This window comes from Aquila chrysaetos, chromosome 6, assembly GCF_900496995.4.
Source record: "Aquila chrysaetos chrysaetos chromosome 6, bAquChr1.4, whole genome shotgun sequence".
Taxonomy (NCBI): Eukaryota; Metazoa; Chordata; class Aves; order Accipitriformes; family Accipitridae; genus Aquila; species Aquila chrysaetos.
The window spans coordinates 7,934,002-7,958,510 of record NC_044009.1 but is presented as its reverse complement, the minus strand read 5'-3'; positions in this window follow the sequence as shown (position 1 = coordinate 7,958,510).

Sequence of the window (24,509 nt, the reverse complement as noted above, 5' to 3'; positions counted from 1 at the left end):
ACATCATCCGTGCAGCATGACCGGGGGGGTGTATTTGGCATTGCAAGGGGGACAGCAAAGGGCTGTGGGATTTGGGGTTCATTCCCCGACCCCCATCTAGGAGGTATTTTGGCAGCGCTGGAGCTTGCAAAAACCACGCTGCGGCTCGGCGTTAACCCGGTTTGGATTTGGCTGCCAGCCCGGCACCAGCTTAGCCAGGCTGGTGTTCAGACCCCTCTCAATGTGCTTTAATTGCCTCGAAACTGGCTTTATCCTTCCCCTTGAGCTGGGCTTTGCTTTTCCAAAGGAGCCAGGTCCTGCCCAAAATGCCCCGATTCTTTTGGCTGTGCCATGTGCATTGCTTTTGCTGGGGATAGAAAAGCAGTTGGGGCTCAACCCAGGCTGGGATTTGGGGTTTTAACGCAAAGAGGGCTGGGGAAGAGGAAAAAAAAAGGGATAATAAGCCCTGGGAAAGTTTGGAAAACATCCACCCACCTTCTCTGACGAGCTATTAGCCCTGCCAGCATCCTCAGCAAGGTATTTATTTGAGCTTTAACATACTCGTGACACCCAAATGGCTCTTCGTCTTGCCGTTGCCCTGCCTGGGACATTTCCAAAGCCTGTTTAAGGCAAGCTTTTTCTTTTTTAGTTTATCTCCTCATGGGCAATGGAGGGGTTTCCCTGCGTGGAGGTATATTACCGCCCTGTGGGAAACTGCAAGGAGCAATTTAGCGGGGCAAGGAGCTAAAGCAGAAGCTCGTTTTTAGGTGGACCAGAGCCAGGGAGCCAGACTGGAAGGGGTTTTGCTAAAAGCTGACCCCTATCACCAGCGTTTGCAAGTCCCGGTGCTGTGAATGCTGCAACCCCCTTTGCAGAGGGATGACCTGGAGCTTTGCTCGACACTTTTGCAGCTCTCGCTGCCTTTTGTGCCTGCTGTTAGGGTTAAGGCAAGGCCAAGTGCAGCTTGCACGGGTAAGCGTGCTCTCCTAGTGCCGCCCACCGAACCCAGCTGCAGGCATCGCCCGGAGCAAACGCAGATGAATTTCAGATGCAAAATATCCCTCGTGGTATCTTTGTCTCCGGTTTATAAAGCAAGCAGGGAAGCTAGCGACCCGCCGGGCTGCGGCTTTCGGTATCAAAGCCGAGCTACACGACTCCAGCACAGAGAGCAGCCGTCTCGATCCTGGGAGCGATGATAAAAAACCTCCAGAAATTCATGTTCATTCGCAAGCTTTCCTCCGGGCTCTGCCCCTGGGGAGCCGGCGAGTGAGAGACATCAAATACAGCAGCAGAGAGGAGGAGAGCAGAGGAAATAAGCTCTTGTGAAGCTTGAAACTGAGTTTGGGTTCAGGTTTAGCAAAGCTGCCATACAGATCCACTGCAAGAGCAGCACAGATGGAGACAGGGACTCCGGACACTAACCCTTGATTTTTTTCCCCCTTTTTTCAGTTTGGTGCTCTGCAGCAGAGCATCCTTCACTGCAGGCAAAATAAATACCATCTGCTAATTGCCTCTGCAGTGCAATACTTGTATCTGAACCTTAATGAAGTGACTAACGCTGGAGCAGCGGGACAGACCTGACCTCTGCTCCCAGTTGACTGCTGCCATGAATAAAGCATCGAAGGAACATCTTCAGCACAACCTCAGCTGATGGCTCTGGTTTTATCACTCACCATTAATTTTTTTAATAATAATAAAACCCTCTCCAGCTGTTATGGCTCCAGCTAGCCTTAGTTTAATTAAGTGCAGCACTGGGTGCAGAGCAGAGGTAGAAATGAGTTCCCATCCTGTGCACTGCTGGTTTGCTCCTCTGGTTCTCCTGTCCCAGGTAACGTGGGTTTTGCAGCCCCATAAGTGGCTCCAAGGGAGGGATGGAGATGAGGGGGGTGATGGGGTTGTCCCCATTCCCATTATTTTTGGTGCCTTGACCAGCTGCTTCTCAAAGCAAGGGGAAGCCAAGCTCCAAAGCTCTTATTTTGCTCTTGGCCAAGTGTTTGAGCTTGGAAACAGTCACCTTGAGTTGGGCGGAAGGGAAGCAAAACACTTCAGAAATGTCAAAACACGGGCTGTTCAAAAGTAATTTGCTAAACTAACAATTTGGGCTGCGAGAAGAGCCGTGATTGCCCTCTTCAGATATCTTGGATGGGTTTGTTTTTCCTCCTGGCTCAACGCCTTCCAAGCAGGGTTTTGGTTTCCGACTCCTCTTCCTCTGAAACTGTGGAGATGGGAGGGAAAGGGACCCCAATTTCTTCCCTCTTTAGCCAACAAATAAAGTTGCCGAAGCCTCCGTGACCATCTCAGATGCTCGTTAGGGATATTGTACCCTGCTTTAGCGTTGTCCCCAGCGCTTGCATGGCTGGGGGATGCCTCTTGCAGCATCCTTGGGATTGAGCAGCTATTAATTGCTCAATTAATTGGTGGTGACTGCAACCCCAAAGGGGGTGATCCAGCCCTAAGGGCCTAAATTATCCTAAAAAAGAGGTTTTCCTGCTCCTGTGCTTGCTTGCAATGTCCCCTTTTGCTGAGCTAGGTGCTACGCACTTGTAGCTGGCTGTATTTCACTACGAGGACAGCGCTGCCTTTCCTGCAGCCACTATATAATGTTGAATTGCTATAGGTGCCCTGCCAGGCTCTGAATTTGGGTTGGCAGGTTAATTTTAGGGCAACCCTTGCTCCTGACATGACCGGGGCTATCGGGGACAGCCGCCGAGGACGCCGTTTAATAATGACGCATCTTTTTGAATGCCCATCTTGCTAATATCAGGTGCCATTAAATGGCACTTAACGCTTTTAACATTTCACCCTGGCACGGCTCAGCTGCTTGTTTGCCCGTTCATGCTGACAAACACGACTAGTCTGCATCCAGCCAATTTCATGGTCTGATTCCTGTACACAAGCACAATACAATAGTGTCCCCGGCTAAAAATAATGCAACGTACGCTATATTAAAGGCTGATTCATGATGTCTCTATGAAGCAGTTGCTTCAGTACCTTCCATGCAAGGAGGGGGCTGGAGGATGGTGAAATAGCTGAAGCATATGCAACTTGTGTGGTCTTGTCCTGGGCTTTTTTTAGCAGCGATATGGGGATGCTGAGCAGAGTCCAAGGGTTGTCCTGCTCCTGGCTGGTCTTTTGGAGGATGCACTTGCCACGGAAACATCTTTCTGCCACCATCCACCGTGCTGGTGGGCATGTGGGGAAGGGAAAGTTGGACCTAGGATTCTTCACATCTTGTTTCAATGGTGGCTGGAGCTGCTGGGAAGAATTTTCCTTTCACAGGGTAGAATATTAGGCAGCTGCCTTAATCAGGCATCATTGTTTGTAAGAGCTGGACCACTGCACGTGTTGCTATTCCTGGTGATAGGGCTCTGCCAGCAAAGGTTGCCAAGAGGAGAAGTTGGGTGAGCTGAGAAGTAGCTGCTGCCTTTGGGGAGCTTTGCTACAGGCAGAGGTTTTGGAAATGGGGAGGGAGGCACTGGGGAGGGTAAAGCCAACCCTCGCCTTCAGCATGGCTCTTGGTGAGCTCCGCTATCGCTGAGGGTGTGGATGTGACCCAGGGTCCTGGCAATCTCAGCCAAAGAGGTGGAAGGATATTTGGTGATGTGTGGCAGGGCTGGCTGCAACCTATGCAGGACCAGCTCCTGTGCTTTAACCCCCTGTGGGTCATTGCATTCATGGATGGTCATAACTGGGACCAGTAGGGCTAGAGAGTCTCACGATAACTCCCTGTTTGCTGAGCTTGCAACCCCAAAACACTGGATTGGAGTCCTTAGGTCCACCCAAGCCAAGTACCTGCGGCCTCCCCAGGTGAGCTCCTCGTACCCCCGACGAGGAGGAAAAAAATAACTCGAGAATTTATTAGTCTAATTACATTTTCCTAATGCAGTTGACCCTAGCCGTGCAGCAGAGTGCTTATCAAAGCTGCAATCTCCCAGACATTATTGGACTCTTAATAAGAGTCAATTGGTTGCCGTTCCTTGTTGAGTTGGATGTAGCTGTCTCCTGGGAATGCGGTTGCAGCAGCAGTGGTTTTGCTTTTGCATCGTGGTGCTGATGCAAAGAGCTGTAGAGCTTTGGGCATTTGCAGGGGAATGGAGATGTTCCTGATCGGGAAGGATGGGATGGGTGGGATGGGGACCCCAATGCCTTGCATGGTGGGGGTAACCCCCTCGGGTGCAGATTTGGGGGTCCTGGGTTGCTCGCTGTAGTCTCATCCCCAGCTCAGGGATGTAAACCATCCTAATAGGATTGCAGTCTGTGAGCAGTGAGGGAAAAAGTGCTCTCGCAGGAGCCTCTCGCAGAAACAAGGCTTAAACGCTCTTTGTGTCAGAGCTTTTTGAAGTCCTTGTCAAAAATGACAATTTTCAGGTTGTTAGCCAAAACCCCCCTCCAACAAACCCCAATCTGTCAAGCGGACACAACATCCCTTCCCATCCGCCTTGACAAAGCCATTTTGATCTGCTGCCGGCACCGAACCCCGAATGCCTTCACCGGAGCAAGATGCTGCCGGCAACACCGGGTCATGCCGTGTGGTGGGAATTTGGGGGGTGAAACAGGGTTTAAAAGGCTTGGGGGGGGGACATGACAGAAAAGCAATCTGCAGGAGAGCATGGAGAACTGGGGGTGAGGATGTGCCCAGGCTGACTTGGGATGCAGCAGGGCAGGCACCTCCTTGGCAGGGATTTGAAAGCCTGAGAAGGTCAAATCCTGCTCGAGGTGGGGAGGGGAAAACCTCATTTGAGAGCGGCCACGTCCTTTGCACTTTGCTAACAGTGATGCTCTGCCCATGTTCGGGGGCGAAGCATGCCTGGGTTGCACCCCTGATATTTCCTTCTGCTTCCTATTAACCCACGTTCAGGCCAGAGGTTAATGGGAACTTGAACCCAGGGCTGAGCATTGTGGCTTTGCCTCCGTCCAGCGCTCTGCGATTAAAGCAGGAGGAGCAAACGAAGATGCTAAAGCAATAGGAAAAAGCTCATCAAGGCTGGCATTAGTTCCCCAGCATGGGGATGATGGAGGCAACGTTGGGGCATCTCCCCCTTCTCTACAGCCCAGGGAGGGAAAAAAGTGCAATTTTTTTTTTTTTTTTTTGGTAACTGCTTTTTTTAATCTGCTGACTCGTTTTCAGGGGTTTAAGACTGCAAAGATCCCGCCTGGCTCGGTGTCAGGTTGCCTGACAGGCTATAATCTCCTCTTCTCCAAACAATTGACAATCTCCAAAATGGCACAAAATAGCCATCTGCAACTTTCAGGGGACTTTTTCTCCCCCACCAGCTGCCACTGGTGCCAGGAGGGGGAATTTTCCCCCCTTTTTCCCCCTAAAACCTCTGTTTGCTGCGGGGTCTTGCTGTGCACCAAAGCCCAGGGAGGGTGGACACATTTGCTGCCCCATGGCTGTTTTACTGGTTTATAATGGTTTTGGGAGGTACTGGTTGGTAGACGCTGGCTCCAAGCCCTGCTCCACATTGTGGAATCCAACCTCATCCCCTTTGGCTTGCTGAGAAAGGCTCTCCTGCCCCAAAATACCTCTCCTGAAGGATGCTTTGGATACGGTCCTGGTGCAGCTCTGCAGGGCAGGATGCGGCCCTTTGGGTTGGAGGATGAGCACGGGTGCTCCCATCCCACACCTGGCCGCTTGCTTGGGCTTTGCAGGGGATGCAACAATGCAGTGGTGGTGACAAGCAGCTGTTTTGGCCTTTTTGGGCTATTTTTGTCTCACTTCTTAAGCAAAAGGGCCGTGGAATAAGATGTTATTGAATTTGCTTCCTCCAGGCTGGCTTCCTCCCGTCTTTATTTCCCTGTCGCTCTGATCTCCCTTGAAACCAGCTTTAAGGCTGGTGGCTGTCCGAGCTTAAACTCTCACAAAGGCTTATCCCTCCCGTACTCCCATTTTTGACAACCGTTTCAAGCCACGCAACTGCTCCACGTCTCTCTTTTTCCTAGATAATGAGATTAATTACAGCCAGATTTGTGTTCTCTGCACTGGTTTTGGACAAACTGGTTATATATGTTGATGGCTTTGCATTCCCCTTCTTTCTCTCCCCAGCTTTTGGCTCCTTAATAGCTTTGCTTGGAGCTAATTAGTGACCAGGAGGGTGGAAGATGATGGTGTAAAACTGCAAGGCTGGGAGCTGGGGGATTTGGGGGGTGGTTTTGCAAACCATGCTGAGCAAACAGCTCTGGCCATGCTGGCAGGGGATGTTGGAGTGATGGTCACGCTGCTGGGTGAAGCCAACCCGTATCGATGGTGACCCCATGGCGAACCCATAACAAGGCTGATCCCAACCCCCCCGTTGGGGTATGGGATCACATGCTGCAGCAAACCCTCACCCCGAGCCTTGGGGATGTTGGATCTATGGCCATGCCGCTGGAAAAAGCCAACCCATTGCGATGCTGACCCCATGGCAAACCCGTGATGATGTTGACTCCAACCATCCCATCATGCTACAGGACCATGTGCTGCAGTGGACCCTCAGGGATGCAAAACAGCCAGTTGGTGGGATGATGTTGTCCTCACCACACCCTTGACCTTCAGGATGTCCAGGTCCACCTTCAGCCCCACTCTTGCACACCCTTGTGCTCTAATTACGATCGCTGTGTTCTCATCAAGGCTCAAGTCCAGGCTATTTCTCAGCACCAGCATCCAAGCCATGTGCAGCTGGGGAGGAGGTTAGCCAGTCCATTCATAATTACAGGGCCAGAGCCCGTGTGAACATCAAACCATTAGTCTAATTTGACTATCTAACAAGGAGCTGTGATGTTTTATGCATGGCGCCTAATTTTACCCTCGCAATCTCCTGCTATATTTAACATCATTAATCATTGATTCCCATGGGGCTGGAACCCTGATTAGTGTCAGATGTATTATGGGAGGAAAGGGATTTAAAATAAAACCCCTTGCCTTTCTCCTCTGGGAGATGAAGCCAGTTCATCGGCATTGAGCTGCCGGTCCTTGGCTCGGTTGAGTCTGTGAACACGGCTGGAAGAGATTGGTCCTTTGCTGGGCTTTTTGATGGTGTTTTGAGGGCAAGAATGGGGAAACGCAGGTGATGTGGGACCATCTCCCCCTCTGTACTCCCTACCCCAGTCTTATTAGCTATGTTTACATGGCAGGGATGTCAAGCGATTAATTTTTAATGGCTTGGTTTATTGCGGGTTTGAACGGTTTATTGAGTAATTCCCACATTTAAGTGATTAATTCCCCAGGGTTGGGAGCGACTGGTTAGTTTTACATTAATCAGGCTGTCTAGATGCCAAAGGAGGGACGATCGATCAATCGCCACCGCCAGCAACAGGAATGTTGAAATACCTCAAGGTGCAGTGAGGTTAAAGGAAAGGAGTAATTAAGGCTCCGAGTCCCCTTTGCAAAGCTGGTGCCCGGCCAGCAGCCGTCTGCTCCCACTTTCTTCCTGTTCCCTAAGCAAAACAAACCTCCCTAATTAATTTGCAGACCCGACGTTTGTAGCTCAATATGGTTTTGTAGGGTTGGTAGCAAGACAGGGGGGGTTACGTGCACGTGGGAAATGTTGCTGCTATCAAATCCTCCAATGCCTGAGCCGAGATCGATGCAAAACCTCCTCAAGGTCGAATGTTTTAAGTAAATGACACTAATTACGGCAAGACTACTACTTCTTCTGGCACTAATTGCCGCTTGCCGGTGATGTGCTTGCAGGATGGGGGGATGCCGTGATGGTTTGGGGGGGCAACCAGCTTCTGCAGGCAGCTGGTCCTCAGCCCGCTGCCGTCTTCTCGAGGCGGCCACCCATGAGATCTGCTCTGCCAAAATTGTCCTTGCAATAAATAAATAGTTTGCAATGTGGGACGGTGGATTGCTCGGGGAGACACCAAAGACTGGTCTAGTCCATCAAACCTAGTTTTTTCTCCCTGTGCATGCAGAGATGGAGACTTGGGTGGTGTCTACAAGGCTCTTCCAGCTTGCAGAGACGCCAAGGTCCTGCTTCTCCAGCACCCCACTTGGTTTAAGAGGTTTTTTGTCCCCATGCTTAGCTCCATCCCCTGCTATTTTGCACCGAGGGAGCTCTTTCCTCTCCCGCACACTCTTTTTTTCCTCCCCAAGCTGTGCAAGACCCACCTGCAAGGGAGGTGGGAAAGCAGCAAACAGGTGCTTTGCAGCAGATCTCCCGTTGCTCCAGGGCTGGCAAGTAAAACAAATGACGCGGGTTTATTTATTTTATTATATATATTTATTTTTTTGGAACACCTCCACATGGAAAAGGAGCCGTTTGCTGCCAGCCAGGCAGATGCGAGCTGCTAATGACGGCTGCCGAAGGCACGGGGAGCCGCTGTCTCCTGCCTCATCAAAGCAGGCGGAGGTATTTTTAGCAAAGGCTTTGCGCTGGCACTGCGACTGAAGCGTCGTTGTCGTCGGTAGAGTGAGATAGGCGTCTCTTCCCCTCCGGTCCCCGAGGCTCTTTTTGCAAGGGGTGTTCAGAAATGAAGCCCTTAACAGTTTAAAAAAAAAAAAAAGAAAAAGGTTTTGAGGTCCCAACCGCACCTTCCAGGGAAATGCTGTTTTGCCGCTGTGGGTGAGGGAGGACGGAGATGTTTTTTGTCACCTCCGGTGAGGATTTAATCAATGTTTTTGGGAGCACTGACTCTTCTGAGTGCAGCAAAGCCCCCCAACTCCTCCACCTTCAAATCGCCATCACGTGCTGGGAGCTTTGTGAGCAAACATGTGTCCAGCCAACATCGGGCATCACCTCCTCACCCCAAATTTGCTGCTTCTGTCCTTCTTTTGGCCCCATGGCTTGGGAGTATTTGGTCTTGCTTTTTTGGGGTGCATCCCTATGGGTTCGTGGGTCTGTTCTGCTGTGACGGGGGGGGATCATGACCCAGGGATGTGCATGGGGTGGGGGGACAGTTGGTGCAACAGGGTCCCACACCCTGTTGGGTGCTGCTTTGGTACCTGTTACGTATTTCCCACTAAACTACCCCAAAATGGGAGTCTTGTGGCTGGTGGGTCGGAGCATCCAACTCCTGGGCTGGGGGGATATTGGGACCTGCAATTGCAGAGCTTTTCTCCAAGGCAGGAAAAAAAAAAAGAGAAAGAGGGGAAAAAAATTAGCAAAACAAGGGATGCAATCGCATCCTCCCGACGCACAGATGGTGCAATTAGAGGACAAATCCTTCGCTGAAGATGATACCACTCCAAGAAAGCAAACAGTTCCACGGGGGGTCCTTTCCCTGGTTTAAAAGGCTGCCAGCAGCATGTAATTCCTTGATGGAAATTGTATATTTAAGTACTTAAGATGGTTATGAGAACAGCAGAGGGCATGGAAACGAGCGTTTTCCACCCCGCAAAGTTCAACAGAGCATCATTCTTGGGGTTCAATGGGCTGCTGGAGAAGAGAGATGAACCCCACGCAGACAATTTCAGGAAGCCAAAAATCCCAGGAAAAAGGAGTATCCAGGTGCATCGCTACCCAGCCCAACAGCTGCAGGTGGATTTGGGGTTCGGATTGCAGTGGGTGCAGCCCTACCTCCCTTCTCGCCTCATTCCATCTTCTTGGGTCACTGACTCAGGCTCCGGAGACAAGAAACAATTTCCCAACGCTTTAAATTAAGTGCTTCCTATATGAGAGTTTAATTAGCATATTATAGGACAGTTACTGGGCATTAGGAGTTTTTTTTATAATTATTAATATCATATTAAACAATGAATTATCACGAACAATTAAAATTAATTACATTTCTCCAAGTTAATTAAATTATTCTTATAATAGGGAGATGAGTGTGCTCCACCATAAAAATTAGTGTCCCTCATGGGAGAGTCGAATAACGTGTCATAGGCAGGTGCGGAGAGGGAGGTTGGTGCTCCCAAATTTCATGTCTCTCTTGGTTTCCCTTATTTCCCTGCTCATCCCTGTCCCATCTCCGTGTCCTCCTGGCATCTTGCTCTGTGGCCTTGTATATGGTGGGTATTTCAGATATTTCTCCAAGGAAAGGTTAAAACCTGATGTTTTTGCTGAGTTCTTCTAGAGGAAAAGGGATTTTATTTAAAATAAATGATGATTTTTATTGAAGTGGCTGGAAGCAGGTCTTGAGTGGAGGCTAAGGGACATGCCCAGGGTCACTCAGGGAATGCTGTAGCAGAACATCAGGCCATGGTAGCACATTTCCAGTGCTGCAAGCCCCCAGATACCCCTAATTCAGGCAGTTTTCCCCCTTGCATGACCCAGGCTTGGGTTTTCCCGCACCAACACAGTTTTAGATAATTACTCTTCACTGAGGGGTTATTTTCAGAGGCTCACAATCCCCCATTCCCTGTGAAAACAGCTGTACGGCACTAAAGCACAGCAGCACAGCCACGTTGTGCCAGGATCAGGCCGTTTGACCTTCCCTGTTCTTGCCTGTAATAACTGTTATCCGCCATAATCGCTCGGAAATAACTTGGGGTCATTATGCACCTTCTTGCAATTTTCCCCCTTTTATCTGATGGTAGTTTGTCCAGGCTGGGTGGGGATGGGATATAATGGCTTTATTTGATTTATTTCCCCCCGCTCCCTTTCTTAGATGGATTAACCCTTTTTGGGTTAAAAAAAGGGATATTGAGGTTCTTCACTCTGCCTAGGACTTGGCCAGTCCTTTGCAAAAAAATAACCTTGGTGATAATTCCTATTTGGGAACAGCTCTTGCACCTTTTTTTTTTTTTTTTTCCCCTCTTCTGAGTAAATTTGTAGCTGGGACCTTAATACGGAAGGAGAGAAAGAGCAAAGCTGCAAGGAGTGGGAAAAAGCCATTTTTACTCTCTCTCTAAGTCTATAATAACCTGAGATGGAGCAGTACAAATCCCGTTGGGATGGGATGCTGCAACAGGATGAAATAAGCACTTTTTGGGGGTGTATTTAGCAGCTGGGGGGTATCTCAGTCCCCAAACAGTCTGTTTTTAGCTCTCTTGCCTTGCTCTGAGCCTCTCCCGCTGCCAGATTCACCCCCCCGCCCTGGACTGATTTACTTCAAGGACTTTTCTGTTTAATGACTTGCTTTAAATTGTCCCTATATTTACCCCATCTATAACATTCCCATTACACAGACAAGGGAAGAAAAAAAAAAACACATGGATTCCCAAAAGACACATAAATGCAGAAAAATCCCACTCAAACCCAGCCAGCAAAGCACTTAAGCACCTCCGTGGTGATGCTAACACCGCTGCTGTGATTAACAAGGACTAAGTGCCTAAATTTTGGCCAGATCCGGCCCATTTGCAGCTGCCGAGAGATGAAGCAAGGACCGTGGGAGCAAGTCCCCGTGTCCGGGTGACAGCCTGTCCTTGTTTTACAGCCTGACCTATTTGTTTCCATCCATCGCACCACGCGAGCAACCCTCTCCTACTTGCATCGGTGTCACCAAGGCAGTGACACGAGTCGGAGCCAGCCCGGGGAAACAAGAAAAAAAATCTCTATTAATAAAGCGCTGGGCGTGCTGAGGTTGGCCTGGGCTCTGCTAAAGCCTTGTCTTTGTTTCAGCAAAATGTTGCAATATGGTAGATTTTGCTTTGCAACAAGGTTGAAACACAAGGAGAAAAATCCATTTACTGCAAGGAAATTCTTTCTTTTCCCTGCTCCCCTTTATAATACTGAGATTTTTATAATACTGTGTTGTGGTTTAACCCCAACCAGCAACTAAGCACCATGCAGCCGCTCACTTGCTTCCCCCCCTGCCGCAGTGGGATGGGGGAAAAGGATCACGGAAAAAAAGTAAAACTTGTGGGTTGAGATAAAGAACAGTTTAATAGGACAGAAAGGAAGAAAATGATAATAATAACAATAATAAAATGACAATCATAATAATAATAAAAGGATTGGAATATACAAGTGCTGCACAATGCAATTGCTCACCACTCGCTGACCGATGCCCGGTTAGTTCCCGAGCAGCAATCCACTCCCCCCAGCCAATTCCTCCCAGTTTATATACTGGGCATGACATGGTATGGAACATCCCTTTGGCCAGTTTGGGGCAGCTTTCCTGGCTGCGTCCCCTCCCAATTTCTTGTGCCCCTCCAGCCTTCTTGCTGGCTGGGCACGAGAAGCTGAGAAATCCTTGACTTAGAATAAGCCCTACTTAGCAACAACCTCTGTGTGTTACCAACCTTATTCTCATACTAAATCCAAAACATAACACTATACCAGCTACTAGAAAGAAAATTAACTCTATCCCAGCCAAAACCAGGACATACTGAGATTCTTATAATACTGAGGTTTGGCCCTTTTAGAGCTGCAATGGGCAACTCAAACACATGCACTGAGTCGTGCCATGCTGCTCCCACCTCCCTAGCATTTTAAACTTAATTTTTTAAAAATGCAATAAGGGAGAAGAGTTTTGCAGCAGGGGAAGTGCATGAATAGGGGGGCAAGGAGCTAAGCTCAGCCTAAGTTAGATTTAGGTGCTGGGTTTGACTTCAGCATGAGCTGGAAATCCTCCCCCAAGGGGCATTTACAAAAGGAAGGGATTGCTCCTGCTAGAAGCAGCTGCTTTTTGCAGTTTCCCCTTAATTTTTGCAGCCAGCTATAAGTGGAGAGGCAGGAATTTATTTGCCTCAGGTGGGGCATCACCTGTGGCTTATCAGGAGCAACTGGTACCTGCTGTGGTTCCCAGGCTGAAGAGGCTGTGTGGGCTCTTGTTGCTGGTCTTTTCAGTCCTTTTTTCCCCTCCAAAACTAGGGAAAAAAATTATTCCACTGAGCCGTATCTTCACCATTTTGAGAACTTGAGATGCTGGAGATGCTAGTTTTGAAGAAGGAAAGCCTGGACTCATCTTGCAGCTCTTCACCTCCTTCACTGAAGGAAGCATGGTATGTTCCCAATGTGATTTAAATCCAGGCTATTTTGGAAATGATGATTTTTAAGAAGGAGATTTTTTTTATGAAGCCTTTTGGCACGGGTGGGTTTATGCTTTGTAGGGTCTTTTGGAGAAGGTGGGCTTCAGAAAAGGGTTTGTTTGGGGTTGGGGTTTTTTTTGGCCTTATCTCATGGGCTTTTCTTGCTGTGAGTGGGTTTTGTGCCGGTTGTGTGCCCTACCGAGGGGGGATTCGTATCGTCTGCTTAAGCTGCTCTGTACTTCCTAGCCCGGTCCGGAGCTTTTCTGAGCTGCTGGGATAAATGCATCGGCTACAGTACCTGGTATGGGGGACATGTGCCTGGGGGCATATTTGACGTTCAGACCTGGTTTTTTGGGGTCCCCTTTATGACACCAGTGTCCTGGTTTTTAGGCTCTGCTCTACTTTGCCCTTCCTCTGGCCTAAGAAGCAGTCTAATTAGCGGGTCCTGTAATTAGGGCGTTTATCTGGGAGGTGGGAAATACTGCTTGAAGTCCGCTCTCCAAGGATGCATCACATCCTGGGGCTGCGCATCCCTCCGGCTGGCTCCTGTGCGCAGCCTCCCATGCACCGATTGTGCTGCATTGCACCAGCTTGTGCTTGCAATGCATGTGAAAAAAAAACAGATGGGGGGGGGGGGGAATAAAATCAGCCCTTATTGCCCCATTTCCACCACCTTGAACATGGGTGAAACACTGGTCCTGGGTGAGGTTCAGTGGAGCAAAGCTGAATTTTTCCTGAAGCTCATCCCAGGGCAAGGAAACAAAGATTCCATGCAACCTCCAATTTTTTTAAAATAAAAGCTTGAATTGGGCTATGAAGGAGGAAAATGGTGCATTTTCTGCAAATTTAGGCTCCTCCTAAATACAAAACATCCTGGGGAATAGACGGACAGGAACCGGTCGTGTCATTTGGAGTCGTGGCTAAGAGCTTAATTTGTTTTGCTAATGGGTGTGAAGGTAAATGGAAAGCAATGTAATGGTGTGGGTTTGCAGCAGAGAAGTCATGGTGCTTCTATAAATGGGGAGGAAAGAGTAATTAATGGGATAGTTTTGAGGGATTTGTAAGCTGGCTAATGGAGGCATTATGGCATGATGTGCTCATTTAGGACTTGAGTGAAATTGGGCTGTTTTTTTCCTAAAATAGCTGCAAAGTTGGTATATTGAATGGCAGGATGCTGGTGTGTGAGTTGGGAGGAACTGGGTAAACTGGGGACCTGCCACCGAACACGTCTAAACTATGCAGCCTGGCTCAGGGGCTTTATTTTGAGATAAAAACCTATTTTTCTGAAAGGATAACCATCCTTTTTTGATATCGTCTGTGTCCTTCATTGACCTCCCACTCTGTTGTGCCACAACTTGGCTTTTCAGTGCTTTTTCTTCTCCCAGCCCCGAGGGGGATAAGATGGGAATTGCCTTTATGATGCCGGAGCTTCCCAGCTCCGAGGCTGGATATTTGTCCCCCCAGGGGTGCTGCGGACCCCAAATTTAGGCTGTGCAAGCAGAGGAGGCACAGGTTACCAGCGATGGGTGTGATTTTTATTGCTCTGGGAGACCTTCTGCCTCTCGTGCCTGAAGTATCTCTCCATCTGCTAGAGCTGCTTTTGCAAATCTGCATTATATAGCTATTTTCTCACTCTCATTTCCCATCCTTGCACCAACCCATGGGACTGGGAGATGCTGGGAAGGAATGTCGGACCCATTTCCGTCCCACTTATCCCCCTTGCTGCCCATTTATACCCCCTGTGCTTTGCTTTTCTTCCCTTCTCTTTCATTTCACCAGAACACGATGTACTTTGCTTGCTGCTGGATCAGCACAGGTGTATATATAGACATAGGTGGAGTTAATTTATAGACAGCCTTTCTTGTCTCACCCTTGACCGTGAGCATTTCTATCGGCGCTCCTTTGCTTGTACCATATAACTTGCAATCCTCTATTATTGTCTGCTTTCTTTTTTCCCCCTACCTGTAGTTCAAGTGTTTTATACTAATGTCCTCAGTTCTCAGGTTGAATTGCTTCAAGTGTTATCAGGCAATGGCAGGAAATAAATGCAAGAACCAGGCATTTAAGGGGGGAAAAGGAAGCATCGTGTCAGTAAATTAAAATCCACCAATGTAAATACTTTTTCATTATCAGTAGAGAAAGTGCAGACAAGGCAAAGGAGACTTTTAAATATGAAAATGAAAATTTTAAATATGAAAATCTGGGGGTCTGCACCCACCTGGGGCAGGAGAATGGGAATCGTAGTAGATGGAACTGTTGCTGACCCTGCCGGGGCTGAATACTTTGGGATTTGGGAAAAGATGGCTATTTTCATACTGCTCCACCGTGCTGGACCCCTGATGGGGTTTTCCTGGTGCTCTGCAAAAGGAATAAGGAATTAAAGGTTTTTCAAGGAGCTTTGGAGGGGTTGAACCCAAGTGCTGGATACCATGGCTTGGTCTTCTGTCCATTTGGATGGAGAAATTGAGGTCTAGGGGAGCTCAGGAAGGGTTTGGGGTGCCCCATTGAATATATCACAAAGTTCCTTTTGGCTTTGATGCTCACAGCTGGGGATGCATATTTTTCCTTAACCTTAAATATCCCTTTCTGAAACTGGAGTGAGTCCACAACCACAGGTCACTGGCTCGGCACAGGAGGCGACGGCCCCGGCGAACACCAGCCAGGATTACCGGCATGCCGAAGAGCTGCTTTGCCTAATCTGGTTAGAGGGGAAAGAACTAAACATTCCCTTTGGATGTGCTGTTTCACACAGTAAATGGTTTAGCGGCAGCTTGGTGGGAATTAGCTGGGCTCGGAGATAACGAGGAGGAATTGTGGCACGTGGAGGGTCTCCTCATTTATCTTCCAGCTCGGGCACATTTTGGTTGGATTCCCAAGGTTTTCTGTGCAATCACAAGGGGGAGAAATCGGCATTTCTCTTCCCAAAGCCTGAGCCTCTCATGCGATGATGAGACGCCGGGAGCCTTAAAACTAAAATAATCACGAGAGCTGTCAAACAGCACATTAAAGTAAGTAATTACAAGCGTGGAGGCTTCCCAATTCTGTGCAAATTTTAGCTTAACACAATTTTTCATACAAAAAAGGAGGAAAAAAAAAAAGGGAGATTGAATAGATTGTGACTGGCTCCACTTGCAGCTTGTTTTACACCTGCATGCCTGGTGCTCCAGGGACCAATGTTTCCCGTGCCCCTTCCTTCCTCCCTCTGTGCCCTGAGCTGAGCTGCTGAGAAACCCCTCAAATATAGACTCATAACTGGTTCAGTTTTCATAAAAGATCTTTTGATTTGGGAAACAGAAGAGCAGCTTAAATTTTGTCGGTGGTTTTGGATGAACCTTTTTTCTGTGGAGTGCCTTTGTGGAGGCAGGGAAGGGTGATTGACTGACAGCAGCGCTGCTTTGAAGACGTTTCGGAGTGATTGCAATAGGTTTTTATGTTCTGAAATTGTCAAAATGGAGCAGCTTTGTAGTTGCAAATGATTTGCTTTGGAAAGCGAAGCCGGTGAGGGGAGGAAATTGAAATTGGGAATGAGCAGAAACACGCCTGGGAGCTGGCATGCCTCTAACTGATGCAAGTCCATCACCCATCATGGTCTTTTAATGCAAGGCTGGGTTTACCTGTTGGCTCAGGAGCAACCCCTTGCCCTCTTCTTAGGGATGCTTCAGGTGACAATGGGGTTTTCATGACCCCAAAAGCTGTGACGTGGCTTGTCTGTGGCCTTTTGGTCTCCCTTGGTGGCAGTGTCAGTGATGAACGTCCTGGTGAGGCTGCAGGGAGCTGCTGGCTCCTGGTTGCACACCCAGCCCCGTTATTTTTGTCCCAGTTGGGCGACATTTCTGCTCATGGCAAGGAGGTAGCCATGCACTTACCTCCTCCAGCAGGATTTTGTCCACAAAACTCTTTCTCCTTTCCTTTTCTTCCAGCAGAAAGAGGTTTGCTGGTGTTCAGAGAGCAGAAACCACCTTCTTTATGATGTTGGAGGCACTGAAAAAGATGCAGTTGGGTAACGCAATGATCTACCAGCTTGTGTTTTGCCCCAAAGTCCCAGCATCCCAAAAAAGCTTTGTGCAACCAAGCTCAAGAGTGTTGATTTGGTGTTCAACACTTGGATAGGCTCCTGGGTGACCTTGCTCATCTCCCTTTCCTGCTTAACCTCTTATTTGGCATCTGGGAAGGAAAGAAGGGGAGAAGTAATCCTCTGTAATTTGGGGATAAACCCACTAATGGGGTCGGAGGCTTCAGGAGGACCCAAGTATCCCTTTTTCGCAATGCAAACCCCATCCCTGCCTGTGCCGAGGTCATTAATGACGCTTTATATGCAACCTGCTGGTTGCATATGCTGAAGAAATGGGGAAAATAAATTAAAATGAAATTGGGAAGCTCTTGAGTACGAGCGGTGCAAGGCAAAGCCCCTGTTCAAGGCTGTTTTCCTCCTGTCTCAAGTGGCTGGGATTTGCACAGCTGTTTGCTTTACCTGCTCTGTGTCATGTGGATTTAAATGGGTTTGGGGAGAGGAAACATTCGGGGTGAAGTGTTGTATTTTTGGAGAATAATCACTCAGTATGGGGCTTGTGCTGCCTGGAGTCCTGCCCCATCATATGCTGGGTCTCTCCTCTCTGCAGCATCCCTTGTTTGTGGTTTTTGGGTGGGGTTTTTTTTTGCATGCACACCACCCCCCGCCATGCTGCACCTAATGCTCATCACCCTACAAAAATAAGAGTGATTTCCTTGTGGGAAGGGAAAGTTTTGCTCTTCCTGGAGCATTGTGCCCAGACATGAGGATGCACCTCTGGGAACAACGGCAAATGCTTCCCCAAGACAAAACCTGCTTTATTATATATTGTTATTTGTTTATCATTACTTAACCTTTTCCTTCCTTTCTTCTTTGGCAACTGATCTATTTGCCAATTGCTTTTCATCCCGTTCTGCTCCGACGCTGCTGCCGGACCCCACGGGATTCCCGCCACACGCGCCAGCAATGTCGCATCGCTCTCCGCATCTTGCACATGAATTATTCACGCCGTTTGCAGGCTGCCTTGTGCAACCCGGAGTTGTCCCACCGTTGATTTTAAGGCGTCATGACAGGTTGAGGACTGGATCAGTTGCGTTAATACACGGGCATGGGGTGCGGCAGCGCGGCAGAGCAGATGTCGTGTAAGTCACAGCGCGTTAACGCTACGATGAGGCATTGCGGTGATGCCGCAAAGATGATACCACCCCAGAGAGTAAACGGGGCATAGTGGTAATTAAGGATGCTCTGCGCTGTGAGCATCTCCGACGGCCACGCTCTGTTAAATCCTGCTGCGGACCCGATGCCTGAAGCTTTGGGATGCTATGGGAGGAGGATGTGCTTTGCTTGGGTCTTCACCTGCAGTGAAGATACTGGTACCAGAGCAGGTTGTGCACCTTCCCTTGAGGAATAGCAGAGAGAAATAACTGCCTTTAGGGTGCTGTTATCTTGGGTTAATATGTTTTTTCTTTGCGTTCTTGCTCATACATGTCCTTTATTTCTGGTTGACTATTAAGGGCATGAAGGTCATGGCCAAGATGTGACTATCTAAAAGACGTCTCGGGTGGTGAAGGTGAAGCCCACTTCTGGTTTCTCTTTTGGTTGGATGCCAGGATGGCCAAAAAAGTCAATGCATGAAAGGTCCATTCCCCTTACTGCTTGCAAACTGCCTGTATCCTGCTGGCATCTTTGTGAGGAGCAAGTCAACTGGAAGGAAGCAAAATTTTGAACTTGGATTCAAAGCAGAAACCAAGCTCCGTTGGTGCCAGGCTTGGAAATGCTTGCTTCTGCCACGGTGTGGGGGTTTGTCTTTGCAGCCTTCTCTGCCAAAAAACCTCCCCAGGATTACTAGAAATCTCACGCAGGATGGCTCATGTTATTTCCAGCTCCTTCACAGGAGGGTGGGATCCCATCCAACATCCTCACCAGCATCCAGGGCACTGTTGAGCATCTCCAGTCGGGTTTGGGGGTCTCTTGGAGCCAGGTGAGCTCTGTACCTGGCAGAAAGGGATTGGAGGAGGAGACGGCATGTGGTTTTGCTCCAGCTCAGCCGGCGTGCCAAAACCTTCGTTAAAATTGTCTGAGCTTGGCAGTATATAAATATGAAACTTGGACAAAGATGTGGGTTTTTTTCCCCCCAAAGTACAGTCAATTCCTTCAGTCTAAGTAAGAACATCTATATATAGCGATGGGAAGATGCTTAAGTATTGCAAAGGCTCCGTTTGGGGGGTGGGTGCATTCACCAGGCGTGAAGAAAAGCCTCTAAGAGCTGGAAATCTGAGGCTAAAGACGCATACACCCCCCTTTTTTTTTCTTTTTTTTTTTTTTTTTTTTCCCTCCGCGCTGGCTCTGCAAAGGTGGCTGTGCATCCTCTAGCACCTGTCGTGATGCCTCTTTGCTTTGCTGTAAGTGGCTAAAGGAGCCCAGCAGCTCCCAGTTTGGAGGAACTGAGGGTTTGGGTTTTATAAAAAAGGCTTTTCATTTAAAAGAGGTATCTGTAAGAAGCAGAAGCCCGTAATGGGGTTAATGACTCAGTCGCTGGTTCCCCACGAGCCAGCAATAACCTGATAAATTGCTGAGTACACTCAAGCTCCCTTCGCCGGAGTCCCGGCTTAGGTTATTTCCTGCACGGTAGCGACCTCCAAGTAGGTCATTACAGCCTAATTACTGCCTAAACGCTCTCATTTGTCCTTCCCTTGTCAGCCAAGGCACGGGACCGTGCCACCAGTGCAGTGGAGATCCCTCCTGGCCTTGTCCTTCTGCATTTCCCAGGCCAACAGAAAACAGGGAAAGGAAAATAAAAGGAAGTTGTTGTGGGGTTTGTTTGTTTTGTTTGGTTTTTTTTTTTTTTACTTTGTAAACAAAACTAATTCGATCCCAGCACGTGCTAGAGCCCAGCTTGGCTTTCTCTTTTCTCTGCAAGCCGAGCCCGTCGTGTCTTGCATGCTTGCGGCAAGGCTTGTCCCATATTCTTGCTTGCTTCTGCTCTTGCCTTTGCTCGCTTGGGTGCGAGCAGCCACCATCAGCTCCTCCAGCCAAAACCGCTGCCAGTTTAGGAATATCTTCCCAGGTTTCATGTTATTGGGATGGAGCATCAAGCTTTGGGTGGGTTTAGATTCTTTTTTTTTTATTATTTATTTATTTTCCCCTCTTCTAACTGATGTGTTTTTTGCATTGCACACGCAGCCCGGCTTGTTGTCACTGGGTGACAAGTTGATGAAAGCTGCTCCGAAAAGAGGGCGAGGAGATGGATTCGTGCAGGAAAAAAAGGGAAGAGGAGGGAGGGGAGGAGGTCGCGGAAGGAATAACAAGATGTCGAGATGCCACTTTGCTGCCAGCGCTCGCCTTGATTATCCGATTGCGATTATTTTCAGAGCTGGAGTGTGTGCCGCCTCTCCCCCTCCTCATGCAGTGTGATTAATCCCCTCCTCTGTTTCTGGTGGCTTTTCCTATTTTTATATATATTTATATATGATATATATATTTTTATATATATATAAAAGTGAGAGCCATCTCAGTGCCAGCTGCATCCATGCAATGTGAGGTTGGGGAAGGACAGACGTGGGTCTGGGGTGGTCCCTTCTCCATGTCAAACCTGCAGCACATAACAAGGCACAAATATCTCCAGGAGTGCTGCTGATGGCAGAATACCAGGCAAAATGGATCTTTTGCTTAAAATGATGTAGGTGTTTTCCTCGCCCCCCCCCCCCCCCCCCCCCCCCCCGCCATGGAGAGCGTAAGAGCTTTGAAGGTTAAGTTAATAAAGATTTTTTTAATTAATAATACAGCTTTTAGCAGAAGCTTGACTGTGGAAAATGGTTTTCAGGACTCAGGTTTCCATCCATGGGGCAAAGCGTGCAGAGAATTGCCGTCAGATCCGGGGGGTTACTTTCTCTACCCTTCACTGAGGAATCAGTTGGCAGCCGTGCCCTGTGTCTTATCCTCCGCCAGGTCCTCTGTCTGGGTTTTGGGGAGCTCTTGGCTCCCCAAAACCTGAGCCAGCAGCATCAGTGCACCCCAATTTTACAGCAAGAAGGAAAGTTCATAAAGTCTAACCTCCAATTTTGTGGCACAACAGTTCTGCAAAGGATGGGGTTTCTCTGTACTTGGGTGAGAGATGATGCAGAGAAATGCAAATACCTTTTTTATTATTATTATTTTATTTTTTTTTTCCCCATTTTCTTCTTACCTTGCACTTCCCCCAAGCTGTCGCTGGTAGCAGCCTCCTCCCCAAGGCAGCAGCACCTGTCTCCAGGATTATTTTTACCATCTCTTTTTGGCATCGCTATCTCCTCCCGCACAAAATCACGTCCTATAAATAACTCCAGCCTGCGCTCGTGCTCGCTCCCCACCTCCCGCGTATCGCTCTGTCTTCCTTTCTCCTTGCCTTGTCTGTTCTTTCGCCTGCGGAGAAGAGATGCTATAAGAGCCTGGAGCGGAGGCTTGTCTTATCCAACACCCTCATGAGCCCTTAAATCGGCTGCATCTGTGGCACGTGGGGGATACCCTGTAATTGGATTATATGCAGAATAACCCACCCTAATTTTCTCCCCAAACCCCCATAATGATCAATTAGTATATGGGACTGACTTTAATTTCTATTCTCCCTGATGCTTCCAAATCAGGGGGGCTGCTCCCCTAAGGTTTCCCCCCCTCTATGTAATTGCCTGGTTTTCCACCCAAAAAAACCACTAAAGGTGAGCTTTTCCTGAAGGAAAATGCTTGTAATGATGTTTTTCAGCCTTTTCTGTGCACAACAGAGCCTGGCTCAAATAGATTAGGGGGCGAATAGCTGCACGTGGATTATGAACGAGGTCCCTTGGCCCATGGGAATATATATTTCCAGAAATAATTGCTGGGTCCGTATGAACACATAAAGCTTCAAGAAGTAAAAATTACCCAGATGAAAGCATGTTCATTTTTGGACCCATTGGGAAAAGTTAAAATGAGCTTGAACTGAACTTGAACTGGGGGAGCACAAAGGATAAATTTGGGTCTGGGTAGCGGAAACTTTGTACCCCGTGCAACAGAAAATCAATTTGGGAAATCAGCCAAATCCCTAGGGATTGCATGGATTGCAAATTCAGCTTTTACTTTGGATTTTTCCAAAAGGAAATTTGCTGGGGATGGTGGCGGGGGGTTGCGGTAATGAAATGCTGCTCACGCGCCCTAATGAAGTGCCGAAAGACTCAGTGCCGGGCTCCCGGCAAATTAGATCTGGATTATTGGAGCAATGAGAATTGAACGATCCGAGATGTTATCGGAGGGGGCGGGAACACCTCGCCTCACAGCACCAAGTGGCGTGTATTTAATTACCTGGAAGAGAATAAAAGGTATAAACCACCACCCCCCACCCCCAAAATCCGGACTTGAGGAGGATGAGAGGGGAGGGACCATCATCTGTGGTGGTGATGCTGGGTTGAGCGGGGATGCAGCAACCGAGACGTATAAATGGGGCTCTCTGGAGCACCTCCGGCTTTTCATGGGCTGCATCTCCCCAGATTTACTGGCAAAGGAGCTTTTTTCTCTAATTCCTGGCTGGATTTGGCTTTGTGCTTCTTTCTGAGAGGTCCTCGGGCACATTCGCATCCCAGTGTGAGGTCCAAAAGTGGCGTGTTTGGGAAATATGATGCTTAAGTGTGTGCAGTGCTTGAGTTTCCTGGCAAAAAATGCTTCTTCATCAAACTTGCACCCAGTTCAGCCCCTTTCATATATGGGTGCTCACTCATGCATCAGTGCACTTGGGGCAAGCAGGATCTGGCCGGCATGTCCCCCCTTCTCCCTTGCAGCCACGGTCCCTGGGGAAGGCAGGCACATCGGAGCATCCTCCCCCTGCCCAATAACGAAGGCTCAGAGCTCATTTAAAAGCAGAGAACAAGCAGATTTAATTAAACAAAACCTTCCCTTTAACAAGAAAATAAACCGCCTTCTCCTTATAGAACAGTTAGTATTTACAGCCCCCCCTTTGCTGTGTTTCCTCCTTTTTTTAATACCTCTCCTTTATTATCCCTGGCTGGGAAGAGGCGTCATTTGATTTCCATAAATTAGCATGAGGAATTGGCGGGGGGGGGGGGGAGCTGGAAAAAATGGTATTTTTCAGCAATGAACTTGCTACATAGAAAGAAACAACAACGTTCCCCAGCTGGAGGAGGGAGATGGCAGGAGGAGGTGGGAAATGATGTTGGTGGGTTTTTTTTGTTTTTTTTTTTTTTTTTTAAAGTTCACCCGGTCCCTGGTGTTTCTCGGGAGATAAAAGCTTTTGCTGGCCTGGGCAGGGAGCCAAAATCTGTGTTTATCTGAACACAAATATAAAATATGATCTGTGCGACAGCCGCTAATTCCTTGGTTTGTTGGGGTTTTTTTGTGGGGAGGATCTGCCACTCTCCAGCTTTTCCACACTGGGGAAATGTCAGCTCAAAGTTCCCAAGTGTTTCAGTGTGAGGAAAACCCCTCCAGTTCCCCCAAGGTTGAGCTTTGAGGATGGGATGCAACAAAACCTGGGGCCTTGGAGGCTGGTTTTGCTTCCAGACTGGCTTGTACCGGGGATTCAAGTGAAGCCCCAACACGAGAACATCATTCAGGTGGAGAGGAGGATGCTGAGCATTGAGGACCACAACGGTCCCATCTCTCAGATGTGCGTTTGGGTAATGTGACTTCAACAAGTCAGATTTATCTGCATTGGGTATATATTGAATAAAAAAGACCTAATGTCCAAGTTTGGACAGGTGGAGAAGGTTGAACCCCAAACCTGCTCTGTCCTGACCTTTAAAAAAAAAAAAGCTATTTAATATCACTGCAAAGGTGACTTGCTTTCCTGGAAGATTTCCCAGCTAATTGTTGGTAACAGAGGACCATCAAGATCTGGGAATTTTGTATTTTATTCTTGGTTTCTGAAACGGCTACGCTGTAACTGCAGAGTGAGGATGTGCTGTATTCAACCCTGTGGCTTCATCCAGCCCCTCGGTCCCTGATTTCTGGGCCTCAGGCTGGAGTTGGCGCATCAGCAGCTGCTGTTCCTCCAGAAGGATGCCGTTGCATCGCGTTCACGTGATGTCCCCATGCAAAGTGTTTGCAATCGTAAAAAGTATTTGCAATTGCTGCTTTTGTGGGTCCTTCCAGCTGCTTTGCGACCCAGCAGTGGAGAACTGTGCGAGGCAGAGCTGGATGTGCATGCTTTTTTGGGTAGTCTTCCTCCTGATGATGGTTTCTAGGGGTTAAGAGCTGGGAGGGAGGGCTTGGTGTTCAGGAGATGTTGCGATGATACTTGTCCCCATCCCTTGGAGCCTGTCCATTGCCACCAGCTACCTATAGGTGATGCATCTTTGCATATTTAAAGGCTTGATGGTGATGGGCCATAGTGCGCCTCTAAATCCCCTATAACGCTTCGGAGTTGTTTCACCGGTTGTTATTTGGATGCACTGATGAAAAGCCACTTGCAGAAGAGCAGCTCAGAGGATTTCCCATCCCCGATGAGAAAATTGTCCCTCGACCCAACTCATTGCTGAAACCCAGCTGGCTTTTGGGTGGAGAGGGACATGGAGCAGCTTTGGGAGGGAGATGGCACCAAATAAGCTATTTCCCTGTTTCCCGCATCTTAAAACTGTTGTGTTATTTTTCTCTTTTATATAAAAAAAAACACTTTATGAGTAGGAAGCGCTATCTGCAATGTATCTATTTACTCTCTTA